The sequence below is a fragment of the Zeugodacus cucurbitae genome, chromosome 2, assembly GCF_028554725.1.
Source record: "Zeugodacus cucurbitae isolate PBARC_wt_2022May chromosome 2, idZeuCucr1.2, whole genome shotgun sequence".
Classification (NCBI taxonomy): domain Eukaryota; kingdom Metazoa; phylum Arthropoda; class Insecta; order Diptera; family Tephritidae; genus Zeugodacus; species Zeugodacus cucurbitae.
The window spans coordinates 4,576,277-4,593,238 of NC_071667.1; the positions used below are offsets into that span (position 1 = coordinate 4,576,277).

General features: G+C 37.4%; 1 protein-coding gene and 1 long non-coding RNA gene across 10 annotated transcripts in view; one reads left to right on the forward strand and one right to left on the reverse strand.

Moving 5' to 3' along the window:
* The window catches only part of LOC105221517 (extracellular sulfatase SULF-1 homolog), a 92,818-nt gene that overhangs the window by 26,762 nt on the left and 49,094 nt on the right, over positions 1-16,962 (forward strand). For 7 of the 8 annotated variants that reach the window (XR_008471535.1, XM_054232298.1, XM_011198551.3 and 4 more), the window contains one exon: positions 313-350. The exons of the other annotated variant lie outside the window; for it this stretch is intronic. The gene's annotated coding sequence lies outside the window, so the exon portion shown is untranslated. The remainder of the gene's footprint in view (positions 1-312; positions 351-16,962) is intronic. 8 annotated transcript variants of the gene reach the window in all.
* The window catches only part of LOC128922324 (uncharacterized), a 53,269-nt gene continuing 51,441 nt past the window's right edge, over positions 15,135-16,962 (reverse strand). For both annotated transcript variants that reach the window (XR_008471549.1, XR_008471548.1), the window contains exons 3-4: positions 15,436-15,611; positions 15,135-15,368 (exon numbers count right to left, since the gene is read on the reverse strand). This is a non-coding gene — a long non-coding RNA (uncharacterized LOC128922324). The remainder of the gene's footprint in view (positions 15,369-15,435; positions 15,612-16,962) is intronic.

The following is a 16,962-nucleotide window of genomic DNA, read 5'->3' on the forward strand; positions in this document are numbered from 1 at the left end:
TTTGAGCGGCTGTCAAGATGAAACCGAATGAGGACAGTGAATAAATAATAGAAAGAAGTGTGATTTTCTTAGTTGCTCTGTTTGCATTTTAATTTGAGGAAAGATATTTAGGTAGATTTAAAGAGTGTCATAAAGTTAAAATTTCTGATTTGTACTATAATACTTGTACATATAGTTTTCGCTTTAAAATATGTCTTAAATACCCCTTTAATGAAATTCTCGAAATATATTTATTGACTTGTTTATTTCAAAACTATTTTTGTAGAAAATTATTTATAAAGGTTGTATGTATTCTTCTTTTTTATTTTGCAGGTAATCTTTCCGACTTGAAGCACGCTATCTCGCATAAAGTAAGTTGTTAAATCTTAAGATTTATGGGCTAAGCCTTATTTTTTTAACGATTTTAAACAAAATACTTCAAATATTTGCACAATGCACGAAATAATATTTAAATAATTTTTGAGTCAGTACCCTTTTATATCGATGCGTTGAGCATTGCAACGTACTGAACAGTTAAAAAATAAAACAAGTAAGGAAGGGCTAAGTTCGGGTGTAACCGAACATTTTATACTCTCGCAATTTATTTATTTAACTTTATTTATATTATATAACGGGTGATTTTTTTGAGGTTAGGATTTTCATGCATTAGTATTTGACAGATCACGTGGGATTTCAGACATGGTGTCAAAGAGAAAGATGCTCAGTATGCTTTGACATTTCAAGAACTGAAGCCGAACGATCTGCCTCAACGTCGAATTTTCAGTGAATGGGCCCTAGAAAAGTTGGCAGAAAATCCGCTTTTTTATCGACAAATTTTGTTCAGCGATGAGGCTCATTTCTGGTTGAATGGCTACGTAAATAAGCAAAATTGCCGCATTTGGGGTGAAGAGCAACCAGAAGCCGTTCAAGAACTGCCCATGCATCCCGAAAAATGCACTGTTTGGTGTGGTTTGTACGCTGGTGGAATCATTGGACCGTATTTTTTCAAAGATGCTGTTGGACGCAACGTTACGGTGAATGGCGATCGCTATCGTTCGATGCTAACAAACTTTTTGTTGCCAAAAATGGAAGAACTGAACTTGGTTGACATGTGGTTTCAACAAGATGGCGCTACATGCCACACAGCTCGCGATTCTATGGCCATTTTGAGGGAAAACTTCGGAGAACAATTCATCTCAAGAAATGGACCCGTAAGTTGGCCACCAAGATCATGCGATTTAACGCCTTTAGACTATTTTTTGTGGGGCTACGTCAAGTCTAAAGTCTACAGAAATAAGCCAGCAACTATTCCAGCTTTGGAAGACAACATTTCCGAAGAAATTCGGGCTATTCCGGCCGAAATGCTCGAAAAAGTTGCCCAAAATTGGACTTTCCGAATGGACCACCTAAGACGCAGCCGCGGTCAACATTTAAATGAAATTATCTTCAAAAAGTAAATGTCATGAACCAATCTAACGTTTCAAATAAAGAACCGATGAGAATTTTATGCGTTTTTTTTTAAAAAAAGTTATCAAGCTCTTAAAAAATCACCCTTTAATACACAATTTGACCCACATATTCGTCATATATATTGTATAAAGTCCATTGAAAGTTGGAAACCATAATATTAGGTTAGAAGCACCGAGGTCCTCGTGTTCGATATATGGGGCCTTAAAAACCTATGGTCCGATTTCGGCGATTTTTAGAATGAGGCTGCCACACTATATTCTGCACCGATATCTTCACTAGTACTTACTTTATATATTGTAAAGTAAACGATTCAGATTGTCTTCAAAGTTCTGGTATATAGGAAGTAGGCGTGGTTGTGAAGCGATTTGGCCTATTTTCACAACATATTATTGGGATGTAAGGAAACTATTACAAACCAAGTTTCATTGAAATCTGTCGAGTAGTTCCTGAGATATGGTTTTTGACCCATAAGTGGGCGACGCCACGCCCATTTTCCATTTTGTAAAAAATCTGAGTGCAGCTTCCATTTGCCATTTCTTATGTGAAATTTAGTGTTTCTGACGTTTTTCGTTAGTGAATTAACCCACTTTTAGTAATTTTCAACCTAACTTTTGTATGGGAGGTGGGCGTGGTTATGATCCAATTTCTTTCATTTTTGGACTGTATTAGGAAGTGGCTAAAAAAAACGACTACAGAAAGTTTGGTTTATATAGCTCTATTGGTTTGCGAGATACGTACAAAAAACTTAGCAGGGGGCGGGGCCACGCCCACTTCTCCAAAAAAATTACATCCAGATATGCCTCTTAATAGTACGATCCTTCATACCAAATTTTATTTCCATAGCTTTATTTATGGCTTAGTTATGGCACTTTATGTGTTTTCGGTTTTCGCCATTTTGTGGGCGTGGCAGTGGTCCGATTTTGCTCATTTTCGAAAGCAACCTTCCTATGGTGCCAAGAAATAAGTGTGCCAAGTTTCATCAAGATATCTTTTTTAAATTTTAAATTTTAATTTTTACTCAAGTTACAGCTTGCACAGACGGACGGACAGACAGACATACGGATTTGAACTCCACTCTTCACCCTGATTACTTTGGTATATATAACCCTATATCTAACTCGTTTAGTTTTGGGTGTTACAAACAACCGTTATGTGAACAAAACTATAATACTCTCTTTAGCAACATTTGTTGCGAGAGTATAAAAAATCACGAACCTATAACTCCAATAGGTTCTCTACTATAGTCTTAGTGGTCTCTCGTAAGATTTATCGGGCAATGTCAATAGTCTTTCAATAGGAGATGACATACAATTTAAACTTTGAAATTACCAAATGTGATTTCTTACTTTCTCTCTTTTACCTCTCTAGAAATGAAAATGATGGTCTATATTTATTTCGAATTTTATGAACTTAATTTTATTGAGACTCGTTCGCTTGCTTTAACTGGCTGATAATAGATAACACAGGCCAACACTCAATTTGAATTTGATAAATTCAAAGAAGCAATTTTTTTTTAATTTTGTCGGGCTGTGTAATTTAACACTTCATTGTTTGAAAAATTAAAAATAGTACTTTTCTCTGACTACCATATTCACGGAGCTAATCAAGCAATAAAACTTTGTTGTAAACTGAATATCTTCATAAATTATGAAATTCCAACTGTCTTCGCTATACAAATGCCTTGACTTAAAAAGTCAATGAATTATTATACTTTGATTTATGCAATTTTCAACTTGTTCGGCAACACAATGTACGAGTACAAGGCGAAACCCAATAATCATAAAACAATTAATTGCTATGCATTTCCTCATATAGTTCGCCTATAATATGATACTCCAATGGCGTTATTTTCACATCTTGTTGGTTATTCTCGTAAATGACTTCAACGCCTGCATAAATTTGCGCTCACACACACACATTATCGTACAGACATTTCTACACATGTGTACATGCCACATAAATCAAAAGTTTAGCGCCCGAAGCTATTCAAAGCAAATTACCATAATATTCCACCAGCAGTAGTAATAACAATTGAAAGAAAACATTGAAAAATAGCAAAAATGCAGAAACAACAACGTATAATAATTGTGTTACAATAAAAGCGCAGTAGAACCGCCAACGAACGTTAGACAATAATTGGTGCGGGCGGCACTTGTTGGTATGTGAGTTGAGCCATGTGCAGACACCCATACAAGTACATATGTACATACTATAGATATGTAACGGATTTCGTAGTAAAATGTGTCTACTATTAGCACATAAATTACAATTATGGCAGAAAAACGCATAAAGTAGTTGTATAGACATTAACATGAATTCTTTTATATTTATGTATGACCCGCTTAGGACGTCATTTGGCGCTAGTGTCGGCCAGCAGCGAGCTCAGCTTAACGAACATGAAGCGGCGGAAAATCAACTAATTGTAAATTATAAAATTATAAGTGGTTGTGGACATAAATTACGAGCAAATATAAATATTTTTATGGATGCGCGCGCACTTTGTGCTTCATTTGTAGTCACAGTCATATACATATGCACATACTATTATGCTTAAAAATCTCAAGTGCCAAATGTTAAGTAATCTGCACTTTACCGCAGTCTAGCAGCTAGCTTGTATCAATTGTTAGGCGTCAACAGATCATCTTCACATGTTTACAAGTGTTAATGAAATTGCTGTGCTCTTACTCTTATTACATAGAAGAGTATCTCTGAAGTATGACTTAATGACAACATAAATTTAGGACGCATTCACTGACAATCAAATGACAATTTTTCATTGTCCAAGTCGAATAATGAATATGTACATGTGTACATGACTATATAATATACATACATATGTGGGCTCCCATTTGTTTGCGGCTTACACTTGTTTCGCCGCATTTTGATTGGCAATCAAGCTGTCAACTTGACAATTAATTTCTATTATCCATAACGCAATATATGCATATATATGTATATTATTATTATTGAGTGGTTACATGCAAATGTTAACTGTAAAGTAGCGCCTCTGGTGTGAATACAGTATAAACAGTGGCGCGCTGAAAAAATGCAGTGATATCGACATCTGAAACAAAATCGACATTTGAAACGAATTTGAATCTATGATAATAAATTAATGGCGTTTTCTTTTCTCAACAAATGTTTCATTTATTCTGCCCTGTACTCGGGTTTTCAAATTGTGAGTGAAAGTTGACCAGCATAATAGGGAGACCTTTTTTGTTCTTTTATCATGTAAAAAAAAATGGAAAATTTTCAAAGAGGTAATGCTGCATGGGTATAACGTTGAAATATAGAGCATATATAGAATATAGAGCTGCATTTTCATCGTGCAAAAAAAAACCGTTAAGTTTTCGTTAAAGCAACAACAAAGGTATCCCGTTGAATTCATACAAAAGAGTATGCGGTTACCTCATTAAATTGATTTACCGCCTACAGTCATTGCTACACTTTTTAGAAAATTCACAATGGTAAAAATGTCTCAAAGAACAAACTATAGTACTAATATAGATTATAATTACAGATTTAAGAATTCGTTCACCAACACAGGTATTATGTACCTATATCAATTCATCTCTCAAATGATACTATAGAAAACTTTTAAAGCACGCTGAATATTTAAATAATTTTTTACAAGTTGAAATGATTAAACAGTATTAAAAGTAATGGATGTCTGAAATCTTTCATATTACACTACAAATTCTTTAATATAAAATGAAATTCAAGGAAGAAATAAGGTTCTTATTTTCCCAAGCACCATATGCCTATTTAATGCACGCAACTATGCAATTTGCATACTCGTACAAATATTAGCATATCTCTATGGATCCCATGATCGTTGATGAGGCGCCTTTATCACTGTTTGCTTATGTTCGTAATTTATATATTATATTATAAGTACATATGTTATTTGTGTGTGATTATTGAAACAGTATAAATACTATTGCTATTTAGTGATCAGTGGCTTAGTAAAGTAAACCCGCCGTTTCTATGTATTCAGCTTATTTTCATTTTTACTACTTTGCAGGTTCACTTTTGACTTATCTTTTACCACTACGGGTGTTAGCGGAGTGTTTTATTACTTGACGTACATAGTTTCTTGATGTTTCATGATTTTCCGTTACATTTCCGTTTTTCATTATCAATAAGCTGTTGTCCAACCTGTTTGTTTGGTAGTATTTAATTGGCTTATAGCGTGTTTCGTTTTTATACTCTCGCAACCTGTTGCACAGAGTATCATAGTTTTGTTCACATAACGGTTGTTTGTGTCACCAAGAAATATAAGAGTTAGATATGGAGTTATATATACATAAATGATCAGGATGACGAGTAGAATTGAAATCCGGATGTCTGTCCGTCCGTCTGTCCGTCTGTCCGTCTGCCCGTGCAAGCGATAACTTGAGTAAAAATTAAGATATCTTAATGAAACTTGGAACACATGTTCCTTGGCACCCTGAGGAGGTTGCTTTCGAAAATGGGCAAAATCGGTCCACTGCCACGCCCACAAAATGGAGGAAACCGAAAACCTATACAGTGTCATAACTAAGCCATAAATTAAGTTATGAAAATGAAATTTGGAACATAGGATCCCATTAGGGAGGGGCACATTTGGATGTAATTTTTTTGGAAAAGTGGGCGTGACCCCGCCCCCAAATAGGTTTTTTGTATATAACTCGCAAACCAATAAAGCTATATAAGCCAAACTTTCTGCAGTCGTTTCTTTTAGCCATTTCCTTATACAGTCTAAAAATGAAAGAAATCGGATAATAACCACGCCCACCTCCCATACAAAGGTTAGGTTGAAAATTACTAAAAGTGGGTTAACTCCCTAACGAAAAACGTCAGAAACACCAAATTTTACATAAGAAAAGGCAGAAGAAAGCTGCACTGAGATTTTTTTACAAAATGGAAAATGGGCGTGGCGTCGCCCACTTATGGGTCAAAAACCATATCTCAAGAACTATTCGACCGATTTCAATGAAATTCGGTACATAACACTTTCTTGACACCCTGATGACACGGGTGGAATATGGGCGAAATCGGTTCACAACTACGTCTACTTCCCATATAACCCAATTTTGAATTCCATCTGATTCGTTCACTTTATAATGTATTCATAAGGAACCAATGAAGCTAGCGGAATAAAACTTTACACAAATACTGTATTTGAGCTGTGACATCACTTGTGGAAAAATTGTCAAAATCGAACCATGACTTTTCAAGGCCCCTGATATCAAACATGAAGAACTCAGTGCCTAAGGTTAATTTTTCACCGAAAATATAGGTAAATCCCTCAGATATTTTAATGTAATTCATTCCCTCTGAATTTTTTTTTTATAACAGTTTCTCTCTGTACCTGAAATGGTAAAAATTGGGTCATAACTTCCCCCAGATCCCATATACCTAATTATAAGTAATATTAAATTAAGTGAGCGTATAGTCTTCGATACGTTGTATCTTGGTGGTGAAAACGAGTGAAATCGGTTTAGGAATTACCTCAGTCCCTATATACTATTTATGATGATTTTCGTTATTCTATTGAACTTTATGCCGAATATATGGGTCGAATTGTGTTGTCTTTATAAAATTACATCAATAAATTGCGAGAGTATAAAATGTTCGGTTACACCCGAACTTAGCCCTTCCTTACTTGTTTCAGATAACATTTTTTTTTTAATTTTTATAATATGCTTTGAATTAAACAGAGATCTTCTTTACTTTGATTTGGAAGAGTGCTTAATTAAAGTGTATTTGTGATTGGCGTTGCAACCGTTTAGCCGGTTATAGCCGAATCGACGATAGTGCGCCACCTGTCTCTCTCCTTCGCAGTTCGGCGCCAGTTGGAGATCCCAAGTGTAACCAGGTCGCTCTCCACCTGGTCCCTCCAACGGAGTGGAGGCCTTCCCCTTCCTCGGCTTCCTCCGGCGGGTACTGCATCGAACACTTTCAGGGCTGGAGTGTTTTCGTCCATTCGGACAACATGACCTAGCCAGCGTAGCCGCTGTCTTTTTATTCGCTGAACTATGTCAATGTCGTCGTACAACTCGTACAGCTCATCGTTCCATCGGCTGCGGTATTCGCCGTTGCCAATGTTCTGAGGACCATAAATCTTGCGCAAAATTTTCCTCTCGAAAACTCTTAGTGTCGTCTCATCTGATGTTGACATCGTCCAAGCTTCTGCACCGTAAAGCAGGACGGGAATGATAAGCGACTTGTAGAGCTTGATTTTGGTTCGTCGAGAGAGGACTTTACTGTTCAATTGCCTACTCAGTCCAAAGTAGCACCTGTTGGCAAGAGTTATTCTGCGCTGGATTTCGAGGCTGACATTGTTCGTGTTGTTGATGCTGGTTCCCAGGTATACGAAATTATCTACGACCTCGAAGTTATGACTGTCAACAGTGACGTGGGAGCCAAGACGCGAATGCGCCGACTGTTTGTTTGATGACAGGAGATATTTCGTCTTGTCCTCATTCACCTCCAGACCCATTCGCTTCGCCTCCTTTTCCATGCGGGAAAAAGCAGAACAAACGGCGCGGTTGTTGCTTCCGATGATATCAATATCATCGGCGTACGCCAGGAGCTGTACACTCTTGTAGAAGATTGTACCTTCTCGGTTTAGCTCTGCAGCTCTTATAATTTTTTCCAGCATCAGGTTAAAGAAGTCGCACGATAGTGAGTCACCTTGTCTGAAACCTCGTTTGGTATCGAACGGCTCGGAGAGGTCCTTCCCAATCATGACGGAGCTTTTGGTGTTGCTCAACGTCAATTTACACAGCCGTATTAGTTTTGCGGGGATACCAAATTCAGACATCGCGGCGTAAAGGCAACTCCTTTTCGTGCTGTCGAAAGCAGCTTTAAAATCGACAAAAAGGTGGTGTGTGTCGATCCTCTTTTCTCGGGTCTTTTCCAAGATTTGGCGCATGGTGAATATCTGGTCAGTTGTCGATTTTCCAGGTCTAAAGCCACACTGATAAGGTCCAATCAGTTTGTTGACGGTGGGCTTTAGTCTTTCACATAATACGCTCGATAGAACCTTGTATGCGATATTTAGGAGGCTGATCCCACGGTAATTAACGCAGATTGTGGGATCTCCCTTTTTATGGATTGGGCAGAGCACACTGAGATTCCAATCGTCAGGCATGCTTTCTTCCGACCATATTCTGCAAAGAAGCTGATGCATGCACCTTATCAGTTCTTCGCCGCCGTATTTGAATAGTTCTGCCGGTAATCTATCGGCCCCCGCTGCTTTGTTGTTCTTTAAGCGGGTAATTGCTATTCGAATTTCTTCATGGTCGGGTAATGGAACATCTGTTCCATCGTCATCGATTGGGGGATCGGATTCGCCATCTCCTGTTGTTGTACTCTCACTGCCATTCAGCAGGTCGGAGAAGTGTTCCCTCCATAATCCCAGTATGCCCTGGACATCGGTTACCAGATTACCATCTTGGTCTCTACATGAGGATGCTCCGGTCTTGAAACCTTCGTTAAGTCGCTTCATTTTTTCATAAAATTTTCGAGCATTCCCTCTGTCTGCCAGCTTCTCAAGCTCTTCGTACTCACGCATTTCGGCCTCTTTCTTTTTTTGTCTGCAAATGCGTCTCGCTTCCCTCTTCAGCTCTCGGTATCTATCCCATCCCGCACGTGTTGTGGTCGTTTGCAATGTTGCGAGGTAGGCAGTCTGTTTTCTCTCCGCTGCGAGACGGCACTCCTCATCGTACCAGCTTGTTTTTTGTCGTTGCCGAAAACCAATTGTTTCGGCTGCAGCAGTACGCAGTGAGTTTGAGATGCCGTTCCACAGTTCCCTTATACCGAGATGCTGATGAGTGCTCTCAGAGAGCAGGAGTGCAAGTCGAGTAGAGTATTTCGTGGCTGTCTGTTGCGATTGCAGCTTTTCGACGTCGAACCTTCCTTGTGTTTGTTGACGGGCATTCTTTGCTGCACAGAGGCGGGTGCGTATCTTCGCTGCGACCAGATAATGGTCCGAGTCTATATTTGGTCCTCGGAGCGTACGCACGTCTAAAACACAGGAGACATGTCTTCCGTCTATCACAACGTGATCGATTTGGTTCCGCGTGTTTCGATCAGGAGACAGCCAAGTAGCTTGATGTATTTTCTTATGCTGGAATCTGGTACTACAGACGACCATATTTCGGGCCCCAGCGAAGTCGATCAGCCTCAGGCCGTTTGGCGATGTTTCGTTATGGAGGCTGAATTTTCCGACTGTTGTGCCAAAGACACCTTCTTTACCCACCCTGGCGTTAAAATCACCAAGCACGACTTTTACATCGTGGCGGGGGCAGCGCTCATAGGTGCGTTCTAGGCGCTCATAGAAAGCATCTTTGGTCACATCGTCCTTCTCTTCCGTTGGGGCGTGGGCGCAAATCAGCGATATGTTGAAGAACCTCGCTTTGATGCGGATTGTGGCTAGACGTTCATCCACCGGGGTGAATGCCAGGACTCTGCGACGGAGTCTCTCTCCCACCACAAATCCAACACCAAATTTGCGCTCCTTTATATGGCCGCTGTAGTAGATGTCACAAGGACCCACCTTCTTCCGTCCTTGTCCCGTCCATCGCACTTCTTGGATGGCGGTGATGTCAGCCTTAAGTCGTATGAGGACATCAACCAGCTGGGCAGAGGCACCTTCCCAATTAAGGGTCCGGACATTCCAGGTGCATGCCCTTATATCATTATCCTTAAAACGTTTGCAGGGGTCGTCATCAAAAGGGGGGTGTCTCATCCGAGGCTTTCGTAGATTTTTCATTGGGGGGTGTTTTTATGTGGTGGGTCCCAAACCCTACGCACAACCGCATAAGCGGGCTTCGCCTTCTCACTTTAGCTCGCCTTCAAACGGATGTCTGTTGGCTACCCAGAGGATACTTGGTCTAAAACCGGAAGTCGTGAGCTGCTTGAACCATGTGGAGAAGAATCGTTTCTGGCCACTCCCAAGTGAGTGACAATCAAAAACTTTCCTCACTTGCGTGAACTTCTACACATGATCCCATCCTTTAGTGAAGTAATAATTAGAAAGAACATTAGTAAACAAAACACATCACTTCACTTCCACTGGAGTTCATTCTCTCTGATAAAAGTACCAAGACAACACTTTGGGAACTAAAGATGTGCGAACTCAAATTCGATACATAATCTCCTATCCAGTATTTCGGTTATAAGGTATGTGTAACATTTCAGTTATCCATTCGAATATGTTTTATTTTTCGAATATGGAAATTTGTATTGAAAAGAAAGAGATACGGGCCATACTATGAGATATTGGAGTTGATCTGTTCAGTATGAACGAAATTTTTTCTTAATTTATAGCTCTTCGGAATGTATAATAATAAATTCCTCACATATTTATATTTGTGTATATATATGATAGCAAGACTTTCAACAAGTGTCTATACAGATCTATTACAACTTGTATTAATACCAAACTATGTGTGCCTCAACGCCATTCAAATACAATGAATCAATTGATAAGTAACGCAATGCAAAATACGTCGAATGAAATAAAAAACCGATGTAATTCCGCAAATCAAGTGGCAGGCATTCATTTGCCATTTGTTGTTTATTTGTCTGTCTGTCAATCAGCTGACTTGTCTTTACGCCTTGCCTCGGTGCGGTGCAAACTCATTGCGCCGATGGACTCTTCATTTGAGTAATGATGAGCCACTGTCCAACTCAATTGACAAACAATAAACAGCGCGAAGACTTGTGTATATTTACTTTACTTATTACTACGTATTTGCAACGCGCCACACGACGATCCACGTAAACTTATTTGCTCCGCTCTCAGTCGGCATTTTTTCCACTTCATGCACGCTTTGTAGGCCCAAATAAGTGCGATTCATTGAAGCGTAACTTTGAATGGTAATTCAAACTGTGGAACCGAGTACAGTCCACTGGGGTGCAGTGCGAATGGAAGCGATCAAGCGTAGAACCGTTGTGTATATGTTTGGAATCCATTTTACTTCATCAATAATGCTCTCTGAAAAGCGCGTTGCATGTTGGTATAAATTTTTTTATGAAGAAAAACAAAGAATTAGTTCTGTTGCAATGATTGTGCAATGTGGGTTATTCATTATTAGCAATTGCAGCGCTTATTTCGTATAAACTCTCTAGAGGTTTTGTTTAAAAACTAGTAATGCATTATTGTTAGGCCAAATCGTCCATACATTGGTCCGGTCCCTGCTGATCTTATTGAATTAAAAAAGTTGCTCAGTTTTCAATAAGTTTTTAATTGCTGTGAAAAAGCTAAAAATAACTGTGCGGACCATAATACCTGAGTACATTGCTGTCTCATTTTTCCCATTTAAGCCAGTTGGCTGTGTCTTGATCAAAAACGTTTTTGGCGCAAATGGCACACATATTTTCAGCTATTTTTGGTGCCAATTTTATGTATGCGTCTGTGCCAAAAATGGACAAAATCAGGCCAATATTTCCTCTAGCCCCCATATACCTCATATTCGGATTTTCAAACTTCCTGTGGACTTAGATGAGATATATTAGCAAAATTAAGTAAACGTAAACTCTTAAATACAACTTGGTGGCAAACTTAGTTGAAATCGGTCCAGGTATTATGCCAGCTTCCGTATACTATAAATAATGATTTTCGCTATTCTAGAGGATTCTATACCTTCTTCGACCCACAAATTATCTAAATGTTTATGTTTCCTATCTAAATTGTTTAAAAAAGCCTTTATTGTATTTAAATTAGCAACTTTGAACACCTAAGAGAGAGCATTTATAATCCTCACTAATGCTAACATTTAGTAAAACTTACTTTCTCTGTCATCTCGTCTGAGACTTTCCACCCAATTGAGTTTCACAGTTTAACAACATTAGTGACGAGAGGGCGAGATTAAGATTAATTTTTATTGATGTTTATTTATTTATGAAGCCTTGGCACGCGTTCACTAATCCACCTCAAAGCGCAACAGCACTCAGTGTGAGGCAGAAGGGTCTCAATATTAGTTAAATGAAGTGTAAAGCTTAACTGCACGCATGTGTTTGTATTTGCATTTGTGTGTGTTTGTGTGTGGATCAGCAGCATAAACAATGCCATTGAGACTGCTGATGATTGCGCAGTTACAGACGTTTAAGCATGTGCTGACGGTGTCAAAAGCCATCTATCTACATCCACACGAGGCATATATATACATACATATATACATAAAAATATGTATACAATTATGTATGTATGTCTAGAAGCTTTTGTCATTGCGGCTTGTTCGTGGTGTGTATGTTTATTTTAATGCGTGCGGGTATTCTCGGTGTTGTGGTTTTAAGTGTGCTGACTGTTCAAATGATTACAATTGTGTGATTAGAAAGCAGCTGCGCACGTGTGGTTTTATGCCGTGCTGGCTGCGATTGACGTGGGAAAATTATAATACTACATACATACATATGTACAAATGTTTGAAATGTGATTGAAATGAAAAATGGTTAGAGAAATTATTATTATTAATTTTGAAATGAAAAATGGTTAAAGAAGTTATTTATATTTCACGCAATTAGTTTGCGGAAATTTGTTTGATTATGTAAATTTTTATCGAAAACTGTAGATTTCATTTTACGACCGACAGAAGTAAAGTACTTCGAAATAAAAAAAAAATAGTTATCAATAAAAAAACAGTAATAAAATAAAAAAATATTTATAATAAAATATGTTTTATAAATGAAAAAGTAATAATAAATATGTGAAAATAAAAATATTTCACGGCATTGAATTACTAATAGATTTATAAACCTGTTTTCAGTAGAATGTAATTCTAACTAAAAATATTTGCTCTTTGTTTACTAAAAACTTTTAAAAATTCGTTTTGTAAATTGGCATGCAGTCATTGTTTAAATTTCTATGTAAAATCATAAATGCTAAAATAAATATGCAGCAATAATATTTGTGCAATTAATTGCTTGACTTTGAAATGCTCACAAAATCACAAGAATTTATGCCCATAAGCTGAAATATGGTTTACATACGATTTTATTTAATTAAGAACATTTCTTGTTGCTGTGAATTATTCACGAGTGTGTTTTTACAATCATACACGCATATGTATGCATATATATGTGTATGTAGATTGTGCTGTACCAACGCTGCAATAACAACAGTTGCTCCCACGTTTTTTGGCCTCAATAAATTTCGTCTCTAGGTGTTCAACCAAACTGTGGCAATTATTAATGTTAGCTTCCGAATCGCTTTGTTTATTTTCTGTATAAAATCAGAGATTTTTAGCATTAAAAAATTATACAGATAAATCCATTTAATGCTAAAAACATTATTTTTATTTAAGAAGACATTTATTTTGGTTGCTCAATTAGTCAGTCAAAGAGTTAAGCCCAATTTTTTAATTTATTTATTTAATTGATGCCATGAATATTATATATTTGATTTAAAAAAAATCTTTTAATTTATTGTTGTTTATTTCTTATGTATTCCACTAGCCAATATTGGATCTAAAAGTATATATTTGAAATGCAAAATCATTAATTTTTATTCATTTATATTTTTTATTTAAGACCCTTGTAAATTATGCATTGAATTACCCATTTTATATATTACTTTCATTACATAAATACTCATCTCAATGAAATAAAAATGTTACTAATCATTCTCAAACTTTACTTGTCAAGAGTTATTAATTAGCGTAGATTGAACGATTGAATGAAACTGCAAAATGAAGCATACACGTCATGAGGTGACCGTTAAATAAATTATTTAATATTATCAAGCAAAAAGTGCCATTTAATGTACATATATACCTGATTGACAATTTAAAATGCTAAACGAACACTAACGAAGTTAATATGTGCATATACTATGAGGTTAACATGAATACTAAAAATACTAAAGTTAAGTGTTTTGCCAGAAAAGTGAAAGGGTATAGCTATGCAATAACCACAACAAATACATGTATAAACCCAAATAAAAAGTCACTAGAAATCTAGCATCAAAAAGTCGAGTGCCACATCTCCAAAAAGTCATCGTGACTAGCTGACTGAGTGACTGATTTTTCCAGTGAATTGTTTCGCACATAGATACATACATGCACATCTAGAGTATTTAGCAAACGGCTAACCGACCCGCAAGCTATCGTTAGACGAGCGTGGTTTGTGTGTCTGTATGTATGTACGAGTACTTGTAGCCTTTGGCATTTTATAGATTTTTAATGTGCTATGCTGGTTGACAGCTCGTTAAAGTGACTGAAGCGCAGCCAAGTGCCAGTGGTATGGGCGTGTGAACGGTGCGCCGGTATGACGGTTGGTGTTACACAAATGGTGGCGAGTGACTGACGATCTGCTTGACAGACTCGTTTTGCGTTCAACATACAAAGACCACGGAGGAATGTGCTTTTAGCCAAAAACTGGCAAATACAAGTGTGGTGTGTAGTGGTGCGAGGCAAAAAGGCGCGCAATCCATTTTATAAAATGATAAATTTAACTTTGTTTTGTTTTAGGGTTATGCCACTGTGGCACCTTAATAGCGCCGTTAGCGTGAGCTCTACCGTCCGTCAGCGGAAATGAAGGAAATGTGATTTACCGTTGCTGCCATTTTGCGACATTCCGTTAATGTCACTCGGACGTTTGAAGCATTGTTTGTTTCCAACATACATACATACAAATGTATGTACATATATATATAGACGATATGAGTGCGGGAGCGGCTGTGCGCGCTTTCGTTTTCTGGTTTGCTACACCGGCTATGCAACAAATGGTGGCAGGTGCGTTGTGTCGGTCGAATTACCGCTTTGTGCCACTAGTAGTTAAACGTTGATGACTCTGTCGCAACAACATCTATTAGACATACATACCACATACATATTTATATGACAACCACACTGTAACACCGCGGGGACTTGTATTTGTGTTGAAAAGTTCGTTGCTAAAATCCAGTTGGGTGATTACAAAGCGTTAACCTGTAAACAATAACAAAAACAATGTAAAATACGTAAACAACAACATCGTTTACAAAAGCTACCTCACCTTTCTGTAATTGGTTTTCTGCTTTTTTTGATGATTGTTGCTTTTGTTTTGGTTCATTTTGTTAGCTGTTAGCAGCGGGTGCGCACAGTGGGCCGTTTTTTCTTCAATCACCATGCAAAAAATATCGTTTTTTTACAATTTATTTTTAAATCGAAATCGTTTACTGCTCGCCACCACTGTTAAGAGTATGTTAGATTGAGTGCAGATTTTTATAAGATTACTGAAACCAAAAAATATACCATAAGCTCATTGATTACTTGAGATTTTTTTTTTAAATATTTAAAAATATTTTGATTTATTTTGTTCATTGCCTTGCTACCCAAAACACCCACTGTGCCAGCCTGTTCAAAACGGGTGTGTTTAAGTTGGCTGCGGTGCGCCATAAAATTGTGGCAACATCGTGTATTCACTATTTAATGCGGATTTTTACAGGCATATCTATGTGCATTTGTAAGTTTGTGCTTTTGTTTATTTGCCACGCGTGCTGTTTTTGTTGTTTCTTCTTCTGTTTTAGTGCAATTGTTAATGTTTGTCTTTATTTTGCTTTTGTGTTACCTTTGTGCTTAATTAATTGTTTGTGCATTCTTGTTGCTATTTTAGGTTTTGTTTTACAAGACTAGAGGTTTCGTTTTTGCTTTTATTGAACAAACAATTCGGTTTGTTCGGCGTTGTTGTTGTTTACTCGCCACCACGTTGGTAGTTGTGTGCTACTACACCCATTATTATGCATTATTGCCACTATTATGGTTATGGGCATTAGAAATGCACCCACCGGTTGTGTAATAGCATTTGACTGCAATGCGTCGCCGAACGGTGATGATACTCATACACTCAAAGCGACATTAAATTTTATGAGCGAGCGTTGTAATGTCGTGCTAAATAGTTTAGAGGTCTGTAATGGCCTAAATACATTACACTTGGAAGAGAGGTCATATAGTACGTTTGCAGCAAGGGTGTCATAGCCCAAATGCGAAAATATCGATGGAAACATTTTTGAATGTTCAACTAACAGTTTTTCTTTCACTTTCCACCGATTTTTATAGTATTCCTCAGATGCCTTAAAAAATAAAATATTTTTCTGTAGGGTACAGTACCATGCTGTCCAAGTCCATTACATTCTGTAGGAATTTGTGATCCTTATGTTTACGTTCTAGATATATGTATAAACTTCGAAGTATTGAAAATAGATATGACGTGGTATTAACTGTCTCTTTCTCTCCCACGCAAGGATAATGCAAGTGGTGAGGTGAACTGAAATTTTGGCTCACCAACGATTCCATTTACCAGTCAACGATCATAAATATTTATACTTTCCTCTCTACTTGCTTTTATAGCATTCCTTAAACATTTACAATGATGGGGGAATGCTCTTAAGCTTATGTTAAGCGAAAATCACAAATTTGAATTGAAAAGAGCACAGCCAGACGTCAACATTGCTCGCCCTGCTTGAGTAGCTACTTACAAAGCGGATTTAAAAGTTCAGTAAGCATACTCGAAACATTAACAATTAAAAAATATATAAAGACA